Source organism: Nuphar pumila, chromosome 6 (assembly GCF_984573655.1).
Source record: "Nuphar pumila chromosome 6, dmNupPumi1.hap1.1, whole genome shotgun sequence".
NCBI lineage: Eukaryota > Viridiplantae > Streptophyta > Magnoliopsida > Nymphaeales > Nymphaeaceae > Nuphar > Nuphar pumila.
This window is the reverse complement of record NC_143254.1, coordinates 82,770,710-82,784,348: the sequence shown is the minus strand read 5'-3', so window position 1 is coordinate 82,784,348 and position 13,639 is coordinate 82,770,710.

Below are 13,639 nucleotides of genomic sequence, written 5' to 3'. Positions count from 1 at the left end.
TGGATTGTGATGTTTATGAACTGATCCAAGACCCACAATGGGTTATTTGGGTCGGATCTTGATCTGAATTACCTCAAAATTTGTGCCCAAGCACTAAAATTGTAATATCTCACTCAATTGAACTCTGATTTAATTGAAATTCGAACCAAGACCTCTTTATATCAAAATACATCAATTCATGGGTTCTAAGCCTTAAGAGCACATAAAAATGCATGAATATTATATTAAAATGATGTGCATTTCATGCATCATCACAAACCCAATTTTGAAATGATTCTAAGTTGTATTCATGAAAACATCTCACAAAAAAATCCATTGCATCTTGATCCTCCTTGAACTTAGTAAAATCAAGGTTAAAGGTAGAGACTTTACCTTGGTTTTGCTAGGATAAACTGAATATGGTAGCTACGGTTGATGTTGCTGCCAGTGGTTGATGGGAGAGGTCTTGAAGATAGTGTTGGAAGTGCTGAAGACGACTGCTACAGAGTGTTGGAGCTCTTGGAGTGACTGGGGCTGTGGTGGCTATGGCACCAACGAAGAGGGAGCTTTTGGGGGTTGAGATGAGATGGAAGCAACGATGGTTGTCGTGCTTTTGTTGGAGAAGAGAGATGAAGTTGGAGTAGTTGATGAAAGGATGTTGCTACCAGGCATGGAGGAGGAGCCGGCTGAAGCTGCATTGAAGGTGATGCTCCTTGATGGAGCTGGAGGTGATGGACCGATTGTCACCTTGATGTGGTGGCTATGATGGTTGTAGTTGTGGCTGTTATGGTTGAAGGATTGAAGCTTAGTGAATGGGATGAGAGAGATCAAAGGGAGGTGCTCAAAGGGGATGCTGTGTTGAGGAGGTGAAGAGACGTCAATGTGAGAAGCCGTGTGATCCTTTGGGTTGAAAACTTAGAAAAAAATAAAAAAAATCTTAAGTTTTCAATGGGAGATGGCTTTGGTGAGAGGGGAGAGAAGGAGAGGGTTGTGTAATACGTCAATGGGCTTGAAGAATAGAAAGTGAAGGGTCTTATGGTGGCTGGACCAAGGAAAAGGGAAGGAAAGAAAGGAGGGAAAGGAAGAAGGAAAGAAAAGAAAGAGAAGAAAGGAAAGAGGAAGAAAAAGGGAAAAGGAAAGAAAGGGGGAAGAGAGAAGAGGGAAAGGAAGAGAAGGAGAGGGCTGGAGGAAGTCCACGTGAGTGGAGGGAGAAAGGAAAGAAGAAGAAGAAAGAAGAAAAAGAAAAAAAAAGAAAAAGAAAAGAAAGAAGAAGAAGAAAGGGAAGAAAAGGAAAAAGAAAACGAAAGAAAGAAGAAGAAGAAGGAAGGAAAAGGGGGAAGGAAAAAAGAAAGAAAGAGGAAGAGAGAGAGGGCTGGTCGACCCCCTTGTGGGTCCCACCTCCTCTCATAAAATAAAATAAAAATAAAAAAACAATAAAAAAAATGAAAGAAATCAAAAAGAAAAGGAGAAGATAAAATCCTTTTTTTTATTAAAATGAGAATGAAGGAGCCATCTCAGAGTGGGCTCTCTTTCCAAATTTGAAATTCATTTGGATAATCATAGGGGTAGAATGGTCTTTTTAGAAAATTTCTAGACAAAATGAGCTACTTTTGACAGTTTTTGAAATGAGCTCAGAGTTTAAAATTCAATACCCCGTTGCGAAGCAAATTCAGTGTAGAATTTGAAAATTTGAGTTTGAAAGAAATCCAGATTGTTTTTCTCGAAAAAATATTTCCAAATTTAGAATCTTGGGGGTAAAAATGTCAATTTTGGAAACCCATGGTTTGAAATTGATTTCTAAAAACTTTTAAAACTCAAACACTAGCTCAAACGATCAGATTCAGCTCAATTTCAGCTGAAAAAGCTGAAACGAATTAAAATGGGCTCCTAGACACTTGGACATGGTTTTAAAATAAAACTGGAGCACTTAAACTTTTAGTGAGCTCAAGCTAGACTCTAAAGAATATGAGTGACTGAGAATGACTGACTTAGAGACAATTGGCTCGGGTTTGAGTGAGAAATGAGCTCATTTCTGAAGAAATTATCCCATTTTGGCAGGAATGGTCATAAATGAAAATGGTTTGTTCATTGTGAGCTCGGGTGAGCTTAAGATGACTGGTATTCTAACTGTTCTGAACTGACCAACGAGCTTGGTTGACTCCGACTGACTGGGGTCCGGGATGACCTAGGGGTAAAATGGTAATTTTCCTAGTGAAAGTGGGTAAAATGATAGTTTTCTAACACAAACTCGGGGTTTGACTCCTACACTGACTTAACAGGGTTGGCACTGCACGAGGAGGATTGTTTGAGAATGGATGAGGAAAATTTAGGGTGTTTACAGATGCCCCTCTTTGCTACTAAGTCGGCTTCAGGACGAGCTTAGTGGCAAAGAAAAACACACCAAATTTGGGTTATAAAAATGCCCCAGTTAGAAGGATCTAACTGGATAGGAAGAAATTAGTCTCGATGAAAAATAGTAGATATGAAATAGAGAATGAAGAAGAAAATTTACTTCAAAGAAGTGAGATACAGGTTTTGCCCTTAACCTGGATGGACGAAAAATACCTCGTGTAAAAACGAGGCTCAGGTTTAGCCCTTAACCTGACCGAGAAATGAAATACCTCATCAAAATAAGGCTCAAGTTTAACTCTTAATCTGACCGAAAATGAAATACCTCATCAAAATGAGGCTCACGTTTAACCCTTAACCTGACCGGAAAATAAAAATGATGAGTTAAATGGTGAATAAGACAACTTTTTTGAAGAAGAATAAGGCGACTCTTTCAACAACGCGGGAGATGAATTCTTTCGACAACGCAAAAGATAACAAAGGCGATCCAAAGGAACAGGGCAATTCTTTCAACAACATGAAAGATGACAAAGCGATCCAAAGGAACAAGGCGATTCTTTTGACAACGCAAAAGATGAATTCTTTTGACAATGCGAAAGATGACAAAGGCAATCCAAAGGAACAAGGTGATTCTTTCAACAACGCGAAAGATGACAAGGTGATCCAAAGGAGCAAGGCGATTCTTTCAACAACGCGAAAGATGACAAGGCAATCCAAAGGAGCAAGGCAATTCTTTTGACAACGCAAAGATGAATTCTTTCAACAACGCGAAAGATTGCAAAGGCGATCCAAAGGAACAAGGTGATTCTTTCAACAACGCAAAAGATGACAAGGCGATCCAAAGTAGCAAGGCGATTCTTTTGACAACGCAAAAGATGAATTCTTTCGACAACGCGAAAGATGGCAAAGATGATTCAAAGGAACAAGGCGATTCTTTCAACAACGCGAAAGTTGATAAGGCGATTCAAAGAAGCAAGGTGATTCTTTTAACTACGCAAAAGATGAATTCTTTCGACAATGCGAAAGATGGCAAAGGCGATCCAAAGGAACAAGGCGATTCTTTCAACAACGCGAAAGATGACAAGGCAGTACAAAGGAGCAAGGCAATTTTTTTGACAACGCAAAAAATGAATTCTTTCGACAACGCGAAAGATAACAAAGGCGATCCAAATGAGCAAGGCGATTCTTTTGACAACGCAATAGATGAATTCTTTCGACAACGCAAAAGATGGCAAAGGTGATCCAAAGGAACAAGGCGATTCTTTCAACAACGCGAAAGATGATAAGGCGATCCAAAGGAGCAAGACGATTCTTTTGACAACACAAAGGATGAATTCTTTCGACAACACAAAAGATGGCAAAGGCAATCCAAAGGAACAAGGTGATTCTTTCAACAACGCGAAAGATGATAAGGCGCTCCAAAGGAGCAAGGCGATTCTTTTGACAACGTAAAAGATGAATTCTTTCAGCAACGCAAAAGATGACAAAGGCGATCTGAAGGAACAAGGCGATTCTTTCAACAACGTGAAAGATGACAAGGCGATCAAAAGGAGCAAAGTGATTTTTTTGACAATGCAAAAGATGAATTCTTTCGTCAACGCGAAAGATGACAAAGGCTATCCTTTCAAAGAGAAGGCTAATCTTTCAACAACGCGAAAGACGATAAAGGTTACTCTCTCAAGGAGGTAAAAGGTGATGCCATAATGTGTCAAGATGGGCATCGAGCTTCTGACTTCATCGGGATAACTAGAAAATATTGCCAAAATGTTAAAAATTATTTATTGACTCAAAATAATTGAAACTGATGTATATTGGTATGAAAATCTTTCCTCTTTTCTACCCAAAGTATTGTCTCCGGTTGGGCTTAACTCCGTAGAATCAAGATTCGAATTCAAATTTCTTGCAATTGGCTTTCTTTCAAGGAAGTTATCAATTCCCTTAATATGAATAGAAAAGAGAGTATTCTTGATATTGTGAAAGCAATTGGTGAAAGAATATTGATAATAAAATTTCACAAAATTTAAAGAGGATTCTTGGCATGTTTGGCAGTCTGATATCCTGGGATTCTTTTCTCATGATGATCTTTCTGCACTCTTTTTTTTGTGACAGAATTGGAGCTTCCTTGGGTTTTTTGGGATTACATCATCCTTCATTTTGGAGATGTTCTGACTTTTCTCTCTCTCTTTTTTTTGGAAGGGTACGTCACAAACTTCTTCATCTCAGAGATGTTCCGATCTTTCTTTCTCTCAAGGATTATCTTGACGGTATTGGCTCATTGGTCGGAAATCTCTTGGTGATAGCAGAAATTAAATATCTTTTAGGGTTTGTCGTGAGGCTCATCGCAGTCGCCTTTAACTTGACGGTGATCTGAACTTTCCCTGGAAGGATCTGTCACAAACTCCTTCATCTTGGAGATGATCCAAATCTTCTTTGGCTCCGGGGGTCTAACTCGCATAATTCGTTTTCATCTTGACGACAATTGAGAGATCCCTTTTGCACATATTTAATTGCAACTTAAACGATTGAAGAGAAATGGAAATTGAATAGATTTTTCTGTATTACCCAGGATATTTCGACTGCCTTATTTCCTAAGAATGATGTTTAAAAATGTGTCATTGACTCTGATCAATACCGATCACTTATGGCTTTGCGACAACATTGAATTTTCTTTGCTGGCCATATCGAGGATTTATTCTTCATCCTTTTGGTTGGCCAATAGAAAGATTTTGAATTTTGAATCCTTCTTTGATAAAGCTTTGTCCTTTCGGAGGTAATATTGAAGGTATTATGAGGTAATTCTTTTGTGCAATAAAGATTTTGAAATCAACAAATATTTAATGACAAATTGGCAAAATATTCTTGGAATCTTTGGTGAAAGAAATTGCTTGTTATTCGAGTTGACACATAAGTGGGATTCTGGATGAAGGTCCAACACGAACCTGAACTCTAAAGGTAAATCCAATACAAAATTGGAATTTTGAAGGTAAGTCCTAGGACAATGTTGGATTTTGAAGATAAGTCCAACTCAGAAGTTGGTTTTGAAAGAGCGACCGAGTCGAAACTCAGATCCTGTAAGGAAAACTGGAAAATTCGAGTCGGGACCCGAGTCTTCAAAGGAAAACTAGAAAGTTTGGCTTTTGAGGAAAGAAAATTCGAGTCGGGACTCAAATCTTTGAAGGAAAGACATAGACCCATTTGGATTTAAAGAAAAGAAAATTCGAGTCGAAACTTGAATCCTAAAGGAAAAAACTGGAAAATTTCATAAGGAAAGGAAATTTGAGTCGAAACCCGAATCTTAAAGAAAAAACTGGAAAGTTCAGAAGGAAAGGAAATTTGAGTCGGAACTCGAATCCTAAAGAAAAAACTTCGACCAATTTTGGTTTTAGAGAAAAGAAATTTGAGTCAGAACTCGAATCCTAAAGGAAAACTAGATCAATTAGAACAAAAGAAAATTTGATTCGAAACTCGAATCCTGATGGAAAAGTAGATTAACTAGAAGGAAAAAAAATTTGAGTCGGAACTCGAATCCCGAAGGAAAACTAGATCAATTAGAAGGAAAAGAAATTTGAGTCGAAACTCGAATCCCGAAAGAAAACTAGATCAATTAGAAGGAAAAGAAATTTAAGTCGGAACTCGAATCCTGAAAGAAAACCAGATCAATTGGAATGAAAGGAAATTCAAGTCGGAACTCGAATTCCGAAGGAAAACTAGACCAATGTGGACACTGAATTTTAAAGTGTACCAGTGTGAACACCGGATTTTGAAAATAAACCAGTACAAGCACTGTGTTTTTTTTTTAAATTATCAGTACGAACACTGGGTTTTTGAAAATTACCAGTATGAACACTGGGTATTGAAAAATTATCAGCACGAACACTGGATTTTGAAAAATATACCAGTTCGAGCACTGGATTTTGAAAATATATTAGTTCAAGCACTAGGTTTTGAAGGTGTACCAGTTTGAGCACTGGATTTTGAGAGTGTACCAGTTCGAGCACTGGGTTTTTTAAAGTGTACCAGTTTGAGCATTGGGTTTTTTAAAGTGTACCAGTTCGGGCACTGGATTTTAAAAATATACCAGTTCGAGCACTGGTTTTTGAAAGTATACCAGTTTGAGCACTGAATTTTGAAAGTGTACCAGTTCAAGCACTATTTTTTTTTAAGTGTACCAGTTCGAGCACAAGATTTTAAAAATATACCAGTTCAAGCACTGGTTTTTGAAAGTGTACCAGTTCGTGCACTGGATTTTGAAAGTGTACCAGTTCGAGCATTGGATTTTTTAAAGTGTACCAGTGTGAACACCGGATTTTGAAAATGTACCAACGCGAGCACTAGATTTTGGAAATGTATTAGTGTAAAAATTGAATTGTGAAAATGAACCAGTATAAGCACTGGATTTGAAAATCACCTAGTATTTGAAATTCTATTTTTTTTTCTTGGAAAGAGACTAGCACTCCCGAGATATTTGAGAATGGTGATGGGAATGATTGTTGGAGTCTTAGGATTATCCCTTATCCTGAATGGGTAGCTCAGGTTTATCCCTTAACCTGAAGGAGAAATGAATTCAATGTGTATGGATGCAAATAAATGCAAAATGATATAAATGAATACACATGCATGTGAAATGAGAGATTTTTTTGATCCTGCATGCATACTGGATGTTTTGAAGACAATTTTTAAAATAATGCCCCAGTGTAATAGGGAAAAGAAATTTTGGATAAAGGGAAGATAATTGACGTTTGAAAAATGCTCTCTGAAGGTAACAAAGCAACTGACTTTTGATTGATTCAGGGGAAACTCTAAAGAATATCACTCCTCGCAAAAGGACATGGTGCAGAGAAGGAGAACAAGCTTATAAGGAAAATTGATAATTTTATTAATGCATTGAAGGAAAAATGACAAATCAAGAAAGATAGACAGGATTACATCATCCTTTAAAGGCAAAATGAGAAATGGGGAAATGCAAGCATTGTCGGCTTTTTGAGTAATTGAGGAAAAATGACTAGTCCTTCTTTTCATCTTCAATGAGAAGATTCTTATCAATGCAATCCTGAACAATGTTCTTAAAGACAAAACACTGGTCAGTATCATGTCCTACTGCCTGATGGAATTTACAGAATTGGTCCATGAATCTTCCCATAATCGTGGGAGGATCTGTGGCTCTTGGGAGCTTTACCATTTCTTTGGTCAATATATATTCAAGGATTTCATCGAGAGGTTGCTCAAGAGAAGTAAACTAACGATCGTCACCCCAACCATTTCGTTTTATCTTTTCTTTCTGTTGACTCAATTTTTCATTCTTCTTTGAAGACTTTTCTTCCTGACCTGTATGATTGCTCTTGCTATTTTTGTAGTCGTTGCGGCCGACATTGGCAGAGAATGTGAAATTTTCCTTCTTCTTTAGATCTTGATTATTCTTAACGAGGGTGATGCCATCATAGACCCCATTCTCTATTCTCATCTCGAGCCACTCGGTCCGTTCAGTAAGCTCAATGAAAGATTTGGAAGGCGAGGTGGAGATAAGACCTCTCAAAGGCTATGGGAAATTATTCAGAATAATCTAAAGTGTGTGCTCCTCTGAGATGGGATTCTCATTTTATTGCGAGTGCCCCTCCATCTGCGGATGAAGTTTCTAGCTTTCTCATTATCTCTTTGCTTTGTATTATAAAGATGGTTTAGCGTTGACAACGCTTCGGTGTTGAAAAGGAATTGTTCAATGAACAGATTGACCACTTTATCGAATTCCTTCAACTCGATGGGATTGATGTGTTCTGAGTACTATTTAGCAGTCGTTCTCTCCAGACTGCGAGAGAAACAAAGGAAGAGAGCTCGATTGTCCCGCTTGAACCCATTGCATTCTGCAAAGAACATAGCCAGGTGAGTCTTAGGATCGTCAGTCCCATCAAATTTAACAAATTTATGAGGGAGATCTTCTAGGCTGTCATCCCTGTCTAAACCATCATAGAAATCTTCGCTTGTGAAAATTCTTTTGCCCTTGTCATGGGCTTGCAGATCCTTAACCATTTTGACCACGTCTCTGAGTTGTAATTGGTCAGAGTCATTAGCAGAGTGATCTTTTAGCTTATTGGTTGACCCATGTCCCTTGGTTGATTTTCGAAATGCCTGCTGAGTCTCAAACTCTTCATCGGTGTCACCAACTGATTCTGACTCGTCAGATGTATCTTCATGCTGGATATGCTTCTTGGATATCTTCAGTTGTTTCTTCAATGTTCACCCCTTGATTTTTTTCTTGGTAGGGATCTTGCCGAAACTGGCCCTTGCTTGCTCATTCAACATTTTCTTCATCATTTTCTGAAACAAAGCATACATCTGAGGATCAACATCATCATTGGTTTGTTGATTTTGTTTCCTGACAGATCGTGGCGAATCCATCTCTTGCTCGCTGCTACTGTTAGGGTGCTGAAGTGACACTATTTTCTTTCCGGATCTGGTCTGAACCATTCCACTATGCTGAAACTCTCTATAGGACAAATGGGATGATTAGAATGAGGAAAAATTCTTGAAGGCAATGACTTGGAGAATAGAATGAAAATAATGGATGAAGATATGAAATTGGGTTGACAATTTGAAGAATATCCCTTTACCAGGAATGAGATTATTGCTGGGATCACGACAATTATGTTGTTATTCCACGAGAGGAAATAAACAACTAAGATATGCCTTGTTACCTAGGCGAGGTCATCAACCATGAAGAAAAATACATTTTTGAAGGAATATAACAAAGTAATGCATAATTGGTAATGATCTTCCCTGTGAACTTGGGAGATTATCTAAGAAGAAAGGCAAGAAGAATTTTTCAGAGAAAAACATTCATCACAAAGAGCATATTGCATGAGAGTTCAGAAAATAACACTATGAAGAAAATGACCTCCAAATATAAGGAAAACTGATGATTTTATTGATGTCTTTGGAGGAAGGATAACAAATTTAAAGAAAGCAACTGGAGACTACATTTATTCAAAGAAGCAAAAGCAGAAAGGGTGGAAATGAGAAAGCATTGGCATTTGTCATCTTCATGAATGATCAGGAAAAGGCTCGGTCAGAACGGTCGACTGATCCTCTTTCTTTAATGGGGAGATTCATGTCAACACAGTCTTGAACGATATTTTTGAAGACGAAGCATTGCTCAGTATCATGCCCTGTAGCTTAATGGAATTTGCAGAAGCGATCTTTTCATTTTCCTAGGGCGACCGGAGGATTAACAATTCTTGAAAGCTTAACCATTCCTTTGCTCAACATGTATTCAAGGATCTTTTCGAGGGGTTAATCTAGAGGAGTGAGCTTGTGGTCATAACCCCAACCTTCGTGCTTTGGCTTCTTTTGAGTGCTTGCTTTCTGTAGAATAAAGGAATGGTTTAGACTGAATTTTTTTTGAGAGAAATAGAGATGATGTAGAAGATGTCCAAGGACTCAGAAAGAGATGGAAATCTAGCAGACATGGAGAAAAGAAGTTTGACAAGATTTCAACATTTGAAAAATTGCAAGCAGGATCAAAATAAGGTTGGAAATTTGAGATCCAGAGTAAAGGCAGAAAAAGGGAAATCGCCTAGACTTTTTGAGAAAAAATATGAGGTTTTAAAAATTGTCCAGGGTTTTGATAAAATTATTAAAAAAACAGATGAAATTTGGAAAATGATGTAAAAGGTGAATAAAAGGGAATTGAGAAATAAAAGAAAAATGCATTCAATCATATATCCTGCACAAACAATTATGCACATACAGCATAACCTAAGAAGTTGACTCTAAATGCATCAATTTTGAAAAGAGTTGTAGGACCCTAATACTAACTCTAGGCTCAGATCAGCTGTGTCCAATCATGCTATGCAGATATACTCGACTCGAGGCTCGATGTACGTGGCATAAAAATTCATCTCTGGTTTTAGGCTTGTGTTTTCCTAACATCCTTGAGCACCTACCGATATACGTTGGACTATGGCCCTTGGTACGTGGTAGGGGGCGTTAGCCCAAATAAGTGGCCCAGTTGTGAGGCTCTGTCCCAAACTATGGTTCTAGAAGAGAGCCCAGCAACGTGAAAACCAGGTAGACATAGGTGGGGTGGTTTTTGAAAACATGATCACATGCAGACAAACAGAAGGCTCTAAGTCCTAAAGAGGCAGAATTTTGAAATATATGAAGAAGCAAACATTGTTTTCATACAATTTCTAGATTGAGGAGTGTTGTATTTCAGACCTAAGTCTAAGTGAGCGATTTCTCAATTCCTCAATGAAATATCTTTCAAATTCATTCATTCATTCAATTTGCATCATTTTCCAAATCATTTTCCAATTTCAATTTCAGAGAAATCAATTTTCTCAAGATTTTCCAATATTTTCTCAGGAATTGATTTTCTCAGAACTCTGAATTTTCAAATGAGATTCAAGATATTTCCTAAGTCCAAATCATGATTTTCTAAATGTATAAATTGTGGCTACTTTAAATGTATAAATCATGAATCATAAATCATAAATCAGCTAAATCGCTACTGCTTGAAACGTAAAAATCGTTGTTGCATCAAACAAATCGCTACTGCATTAAATGTATAAATCATTGTTAAATTCAAACTTACAAATCGTTGTAAAAATTTAGCCTTCATAAGTACATATCGTTGTAATGTTTGGCCTTCATAAGAACAAATCATGCTAACTATTTTTCGATGCCCAGAAGGTGGATAGGTACAAATCGATTTGTTTCAGTATAAAAATAGGTGTTATTTAGCATGAATAGTATAAACAGTTATAAGATTTAGCATTCAGATTTATATAACGAAAATTGATTTGTTTACTTAACGAAACCTTACACAAAAGTCATCGAAAGTTTTGCTAATCCAACAGTGGAGGAGAAACATCTAGAAAGTAGATGCAGTCGATGGTGGCAACGGTGCTTCGACTACGCTCTGACGACAGTAGACGACGAAAAGGGGTGCTTTGGCTGCAGTAGATGACGAAAAGGGGTAATCCGATGGTAACAGACAACGACAAATGGCGATCCCACAACAGCAGACAACAACAAAGGGTGATCCCGCAACAGCAGACGACGTCAAAGGTTGCATCGTCAAAGGGAGTTCTTGTTACAACAGATGGTGCATCGTCAAAGGGTGAGACAAAACGTTTAGGGCGATATATTGCGAGGAGCTCCTATTAAAGCAGAATCGTTTACTTCTTAGGGCGAAAACGATGGTGATTTTAACCCTTTCTTTCTTCTGATAAGAGGACATTTTTGTTCTTTACTCGAAACATCGTTTCATGACACTAATGGCGGAAAAGGATACTTAAGTCTTTGCAAACAAATCAGACTCCGATGCTAAGTGATGCCAATACACACTGAGTTCCATGTGCTTACATACGTGGCGCTCATTCAGACCCAAGAACACGCACCTGCATGTTCCGGGGAAACATATAACCTGCTTCGTGGATAGCGCGAAAGAAGAGTAGCAAGTCTGGTTGATATGCTCACCAAAAACCGTAGAATAAGATAGGGAGCAACGGGCCTGCCTACTTCCGACCTGCCAAAATACACGTGTGTGTATATATATATATATATGGAGAGAGAGAGAAAGCGGTGCTCTTTTCTGTTGGAAAATGCAGAGAGAGGAGCAGTTGGCGCCCTCCTTATGGAAAAAGCAGAGAGAGAGAGAGGGTGGCTGGTCTGCTCCCGTTTAGCAGAGAACACAGAAGTGGGAGAGGGAGCAGGTGGCTGGCCTGCCTCCACCCAGCAGAGAACCCAGAAGAGGGAGAGAAAACAGGCGGCGGTGCCTGCTTCCTTCATGCCGGAAAACACAAAAGGGAGAGGGAGCAACGCTGGGGGCACTGCAAGGAGGTGGTGCAGACGGTGGCTAGGGTTCTGCAGAAAAAGGGAAAACAGAAGAAGAGGAAGACAGGGAGGAGCTGGGGTGCCAGTGGTCGTCCGACCACTGCACTCACAGGGAAGCGGCGGCACCAAAGTGGTGCCGCCGTTTGCAGAGAGAAAGAGCAGGATTGGTGGTAGAGGTAGCGTGCTCAGGGGCCAGGCCGACCACCGTCGATGGTCTGGTGTTGTGCTTGAAAAGCAACCCTAGAAGAAGAAGCGGTGAAGGTAGAGTGAAGAAGACGAGAGGTGATGCGTTTTAGAGAGAGAGAGAGAGAGAGATTTGGGAGGGTTTTTTATAACGTATGATGCAGAGGGGATTAAGTGAGGGGAAAAGGAGGAAGTAAGAGGTGCGGCTGAGTAGATGGGGCTGAAGTGAGTGGCGAGGAGATGGGTGTTTGGGTTGGGTCGAATTGGATATAACCCCAACTCATGTGGGGTATGGGAATGAGACCCATTTGATTTCACTTGGATATAGGGACCTATTTGGGTTAACATGGATCCAACCTAAATGGGTTATGGTGTTTTTTGAACCCATATATATATATATAAAATTTGAATTGGGTTCACCAAATAAATTCATTAAGTATTAAGGATCCAATTGGTATGATTTTATTTAAACTGGGTTCAAATTCAAGAACCCTAAGATCTAAATAGTGTGGATCCTGATTGAATTAGGTTTAAAACTATTCTATTTGAGTTAGCCATCTTGGATCTCTAATCAATTTGAATCTCTTAAAGCCAAACTCAATTAGTTTTTAAAATCCAATGAATCTCATGTATTTTAATTAGATATTTTGAACTTAAGTTTAGGGATGGTAGTGGGGCGGGGGACAAGGTCTCCACCCCCGCCCCGCCTCAAGATTTTATCCTCCACCCCCGCCCCGCCTCCTTGGCGGGGATGGATTTTATCTTCCACCCCCACCTTCATTCCCGTTTCATGTCCTCCATCCCCGGTTCAAACGGGGATGAGGCGGGGCGGGGATATTGCGGGGAAAAGTGGTTGGGGCGGGGATGAGGCCGGGATCGGGGCAGGGAAGGGGCGGAGCGGGGAAAAGTGCACGTCCATCCCCGCCTCCCCCCTCGGACGGGGATGGATTTTAACCTTCGTCCCCGCCTCCATCCCCGTTTCATACCCTTCATCCTCGGTCCAAACGGGGCGAGGCGGGGCGGGGCCCCGCTTTCCCCTGGTCCACTGCCATCCCTACTTAAGTTTACGTGGGTTAATCCTCTTGAATCCTTTATGGAAACCTAAATAATGCTTTCAAACTTTGTAAATCCAAATTTAATTATTAAATAAATATAAATAACTATAACTTTCTAAAATGTTTAAAATTCACCAATGTAAACCATTTTTTGAACAGGTAAATTCCTCGATATTTCATTAAAATATTTACTAAAATTTTGCTAATATTACACTGCCTCCCCGTACTCATGGCCTATGTCC